The sequence below is a fragment of the Poecilia latipinna genome, unplaced genomic scaffold (genome assembly GCF_001443285.1).
Source record: "Poecilia latipinna isolate Pla-1442-1.1 unplaced genomic scaffold, P_latipinna-1.0 Scaffold693, whole genome shotgun sequence".
NCBI classification, from domain to species: Eukaryota; Metazoa; Chordata; class Actinopteri; order Cyprinodontiformes; family Poeciliidae; genus Poecilia; species Poecilia latipinna.
In genome coordinates this window covers 77626-83692 of record NW_015113309.1, presented here as the reverse complement: position 1 = coordinate 83692, position 6067 = coordinate 77626, and the positions used below count along the sequence as shown (strand labels likewise).

General features: G+C 37.3%; 1 protein-coding gene across 8 annotated transcripts in view; it reads right to left on the bottom strand.

Annotated features, from left to right (window-relative positions):
- The window catches only part of LOC106954961 (liprin-alpha-3-like), a 40145-nt gene that overhangs the window by 32367 nt on the left and 1711 nt on the right, over positions 1–6067 (bottom strand). Inside the window, exon 2 of one of the 8 annotated variants that reach the window (XM_015044829.1) lies at positions 3051–3191. The exons of the other annotated variants lie outside the window; for them this stretch is intronic. The gene's annotated coding sequence lies outside the window, so the exon portion shown is untranslated. The remainder of the gene's footprint in view (positions 1–3050; positions 3192–6067) is intronic. 8 annotated transcript variants of the gene reach the window in all.

Here is a 6067-nt window from a genome sequence, read left to right as displayed (position 1 = left end):
TATTTTTTATTTTTTATTTTTTTTTACTGTCTTCGTTCACATTTCCAAATACAAACATGTGATCTCCAGTTGAACAGTAAATGACCTAAAAGTGTCCCGCATGCGCAGTAGAGGGCGCAATAACGTCACACATAGAGAGCGTGTTCAGTGTTCTGCCAACCGCCGCAAAGAAGAAGAGCTCGGAGTTTGCGGAAGTAAACATGGATGCTAACGGTGGAGCATATTTTACGATTTTGAAGTTGTTGTCCGACCGAAGCAGCACATTAACAATTTAATCTTCATTATAATCCGTCATGGTTGATGTTTTTCTTCCCGTTTGCGCGTATCAGGACGCAGAATAGTGACGTTTGTCGAGTATCAATGACGTCCAGATTTAGGTCACATTTGTAAAGGTCAGGTACGTATCGGATATCCAAGCGGCTTGGGTCGAAAAGAATCCGATCTGTGTTGTTCAGACTGTCATGAAAAGATCAGATACAGGTTATATTAAGGCAGCGCTTCTCAATTCCAGTCCTCAGGCCCCCCTGCTCTGCATGTTTTAGATGTGTCTCTATTCCAAAACAAAATGATTGCATGACCATCAAGTACTGCAGAAGCCTGTTAATCACCCACAGATTCAGTCCAGGTGTGTGGCAGAAGGGAAACACCTAAAACATGCAGGGCAGGTGGGATTGAGGACCGGAATTGAGAAGCACTGCATTAAGGCAATAAATCTGAATTGGGTCACTTCAGGCTACCTTCTTCCCTATGTCCTGATATTTCTTCTGTCTTTCCTCTCTTCCCTTTCTCATCATTTCTTCCCTCCTTCATCGTGCTTTTCCTACTTTTATTCCTTTCTTCTTTGCAGTTCTTGGTTTGACTAGATTTCATAATAAAATATGACACTGTAAAAAAAAAATCCCCAATAAGTTCATAAATGGCTTTGGTGTTTTTACTCTAAACTTAGCATAAAGGAATGCGAACTCTGGAGAAGTTGGGAGTTTTTCTACGTATAAAAAAGTAAGGACAGTGTTGGCGGTTGTTCTCTTCAGAAACGTCTCAGTGAAACTGAAGAGAATCTGTTTCTGAAAAACTTGAGTCAAAAATACGAGACAGCCAATCGATGACTGTAAAAACAGCTGACTGCCATAAGTTCAGCTTAAAAAACAAATGTAGTTTACATGTTAATTGCTGTCTGTATCTCAATTGCAATGAACGTTTTTCCAGTTTTTCCCTCATTAAAGCCACAAACTGGTGGAGTTTGTTGGGATTTTATGCGGAGAACAAATATAAAGAAATGCATAACAGTGAAGTGGAAGGAAAGGAATGAATGATTTTCATAAATCTGTACCAGAATAAATCTGAAACGTGTGGCATGCATTTGTATTCAGCCCCATTCCCTGACAGCCTTCACTGCAAATCCATAATTTAAAGGCATAATTTGTATAATTTAAAGACACAACAGAATAATAATAACCTTTTAAGCTCATTTCTATATCATTATTTCTATTTGTTTATCTTTTCCTCTTCTAAAATGATGTTATATAAAATATACTACATTTAAATTGATCCGAATTTTGCTCTAATAATTCCATAAAAAGAAATTTTTTTAAAGTTGAGTCAGAGTATTATTGAAATTAATTAAAATTAATGATAAGTCCAGATATGAAGCATCTGACTTCACTGCAGGCAGACTGTAGTGACAATATTTGGACCCATTACTTAAAAAATGTTCCAATATAATCTCCACAGTCAGCAATCAGCAGCTTTGTCTGCCACGATTTTCCCACAACATTTGCTTACGTTATGCTTTTATAGTTGACTCCCTTTTTAAAGCGTCTGCTGTTCCCAGAAGCCTTCAGGGGAATTTGAGGAGGAAGGAAGTGACGTGATGTTGAGTCGAGCTCTGTAATGTGACGGGATTAATGAATAAGAAATGGTTTAAGGGAAATCAAAAGCAGGAGAGGTCTTTGATCTGTAAAAGCCGCAAGTTGGCAATGTTAGTTATAATAATTTCGTTCCTGGCAACAAAAAAAGCTTAGTGCTGATTTTTAAAAGCAGCTTGTGCTTCTGTTGCTGGGAGTGTTAGGAAAACTCAGCGTGGACAACTCTAGGAGTTCAGCCTGGTGATTTATTTGGATGTATTGCATATCTATAAACATTATCCAAATGCATCTGAGAAGTTCAACAAGAAAGTAGTTAGAGAAAAACTCGACCAGTCACAGTAACAAACTTAGCTGGACAATAAATTGTTCCAGAAGTTATTGCGATAAATGATAACGTTGTTGTGTTCAGACCATGTTTAAGTGATATTATGGTAGTGGCAAATATAATACAAGAGCACATTCTGAAAGATATGTAACCTTTAAATCTAATGAACATTTAACACTGGAACTGGAATCATTTTAAATATACAAAATAAATAACCAAAACAGCAAATACAATTAATTTTAAAGACTTTGTGAACAAAAAAAGGGTTTAGTTGAGACCAAAGCACCAAACTTACAAAACCTCTTCCAAAATTATGTTACATATGAAATAGATCAGAATTTTAAAAATGCCATTTTTTAAGACAATGGAATTGAATTTACAACTATAAAACACTCTCAGTCTAGTTGTCAGAGAAATTGGAGCTCAGTGACGCTGAGGCCAATGTATTTAAGAGTAAAAATGCTCACGCCATTATTTACCAGTATGATGAATTAAAGACTGACTGGATTCACCAGAATGCTTTTAAAGCCCCAGAAGGAAGCCGGTTTGTTAGGTCTCCAAGAGACAACAACTCAGCTGACTTCTGCATCTTTACTGGAAAGAGTGCCATTTAATTCTCACATTGAAGCTGGAATATTTACTGGAGATACTATTTTTTTGAGTCGACTAGAGTTTAAAAGTGTCCATTATCCTTCTATGAATATTTATATGTATGTAGATGAATTCATTTATCTTCATTTCCTTACAGTTTTCTTCTGCTGCTCTAATGAGGAGAAGAAGATGCTTTAGCAATCTGATATAATCTGACGAGGACTTTCAAGTAATAATTTTAAGAAGATATTTCATCCTTTTCAATAAACCCGAATTCACTGATTGTTGCATAAGCACCTCATTGGAAAACAGGCTGCAAACAGGGAAACGGTGTAAGAGGCCTTTTAGCAACGCTTTGCATTCATGCTAACTCTTCTCAGTGTCTCAGCGTGCCGAGTGACGAGGCTTCCCTGGGAAAACTAAGCTGAATCAGTTCAGACCAACATTACTGTGCAGGCTGCAGTTTGGAGTGAAGCGTCAGCTGGGAGGTCATGACCTCTGTGTTTATGGATGTGTAATGAAAGAGAGACAGTGGAGGACAGAACAACTTGAAGTGTCCTCATTAAGCAGCATCCTTGTTTTTAAAAAGGTTTTTTAGTTGGTTCAAGGCAACTAGAAATTACAAATTTATGTTTCAACTTTTGTAGGAAGATTTTCCAAAAGTTTAAGGAGTGTTAATTTTTTACCCTTCTTCCAGAAGAGCATTTAGAAGGTCAGACACTGATGTTGGACGATAAACCCTGGCTTATATTTTCCATTTAAATTCAGTGGGTTGATGAAACAGGAAGGGTCATTCTCCAAACTGTCCCCATAATGTTGGAAATGTGAAATAGTCCAAAGTATGGCTGCACCGATTGCAGTTTTCTGGCTGATCACTGATCTTTAGAAAGCCCAAACCTGCCCATGCAGATTTTGACTGATTTTTTTTATCTGGAGATTCACTAAATACTGTGACAAAATGGCAAAGTTTCCAAAAGTCTGATGACTGTTAACATGTGCAGACGTGATCATCACTCTGATGCAAACCATGGCTGATCTTCAGCCGTAGATAAGATCAGTTTCACATGTATTTATTCACCAACCTCTGCTCACCCAAATTTAAAGCTGCAGCATCAAACTTTTACAGATTTGTTACATATTTGTTAAAATTGTCATTATGTTGTGACTGATAATCTGTGAAAAAAATGACCTTCTGCCAGTGCTCTCACTACCAACTGCAGAAATATACCACTTAGTCAAAAACAACCAGTCAGAGCCAGGAGGAGGGTCTTAGCGCTGTCAATCAAGCTCATGCTCACCCCGTCCCGCTTCCTCTCTGCTACACTACAGCTGGTTCACCACAACATAGCTTGCCATCAATGCTAAGGCTAGTTAGCGTAGCCACTGGTGACGGCAGGTAAACAGTTTTCTTGGAACCCTGACTTGTTTCTCCACCTTTAGCACTTTGAGCAGCAATAACTGCCAGATTAAAAATGAATCGATCTTTGATTGGGATCGATGCGCTTCTTCAGATGCTGACAGCAGCTCATGGAGGAAGAGGAGATCAGATTACCTGTCAGTAGACTGTCACATTTGACAGTTTTAACAAATACAGAATCAACATATTTTTGTAAAAGTTTTAAGGAAATCGGAGCCGATCGATTGGTGCAGCCACAGTGTCTTGTTGTGCTGACGAATCGCTAACCTGAAGGTCAGCCCCACTATAATTCCCTTCACATCAAACTTTACATTTAACTCAGGCAGGAACATGGCGTTCTCCTGGAAACGCCCAAACCCAGACTCCAGACTTCAGGCAGGATTTATTGGTGAAAACAGGAAGCCTCAGCGCTCCAGTCTTCACTCCAAAGCATCTGATGTGATGTAAGGCCTGGGCGAAGCTGCACAGCAATAAAACCCAGTTTTTAAAGATCTCTGTTCCTGTTCTTGAGCTAATTTGATGGCCGCATGAGGCTTCAGGGCCGGGGTGTCCAAACTTTATGGCAATGTCGAGTTGTAACTCTGAGGGCCACAAAATTTATCATATTTCTAATTATAATCGCAAAAACAATTTTATTTTGTTATTTTTCCTTGCTAAATAAACTAAACACACATTACTTTGATGAAATAAGCAAAGCAGTCAGATATCTGTAGTTCTTTGTTGACTGAAAACAAAAAAGGGTGTTTCGGGTTTGCCAGATAAATAAAAAACAAAACAGTAAATCATAAACAAAATTTTTCATCTTTTTCTGTTATTTTTTTTTGTCTCTTTTTAGCGACACGAAAAGGTTATTTCTCAGTTTTTGGTCCCCATTACAAATAAATTAAATTCAAAGCAAAACCCTGGATGAATACTTTGTTTTGTACATTTTAAGATTTTAACCAGCAAACCAAATTTATGCTAAATATGATCAAGGGCCGCCCCAGAATTGTTCAGAGGGCCGTAAATGGCCCCCGGGCCGCACTTTGAACACCCCTGCTTTGAGGTGTACTGACTGTGTGGAGTCGTTGCGATCGTTCCCATGGACTCAACCAAATTTAGCAGTGAGGACGTAGTGCACAGATGGCTTCACATCACAGTGTTACATGTAGAAGCATGTAATCCTGTCTGGGCTTTACACACCAGTCAACTCAAGAGTTGGAAACACATGAATTTAATCATTTGGATTCGTAGGCCAAAACCTTTGGTAATATATAGTATAATGAGATTAAATTATATACACAGGAACCCAATTTACTAAGGAACTGAAATCTGAAAGCAAGTGATTGTAGTTTTTTTATTTTATTTAGGGGTTTCAGAGTAAAACAAAATCCCGAGCCTTTATGTGATGATTTTACTGTGTTTCTTATTCTTTTGTTCTTTGTATAAATTCTTATTGTGCTTTGTGATTTTACTTCCTAAAAGTTAAAATTTAATTTAAAAAATTTATTTTGGCTAATTTCCATTTCTAATCCCTTTGGCAGGTTGGTGTTAAAGGGATTAAAAACAGGAGAAATAAAAAACACAAAATAAAGGTACAGAATAAGAAATGAATTAAACAAATATAACATCTATACATATTTGCATCTATTTAGTGACATTTTTGGCTTTTCAATAGCCAGTTTTTATGATTTTTGAATATAATTAATATTAATTCACACCAGAAATTTAAGGTTTTCATTTGCTAAAAAAATTTAAAATCATGTCATTATTCACTTCTTTGTGTTTATCAGTCACATAAAAACCCAGTAAGAAACAGAAGTTTGTGGTTTTAATGTAAATGTGGAGCTTCCTGCTGAACATGGATGTTTTTCTGACTGTGGGTGAGCA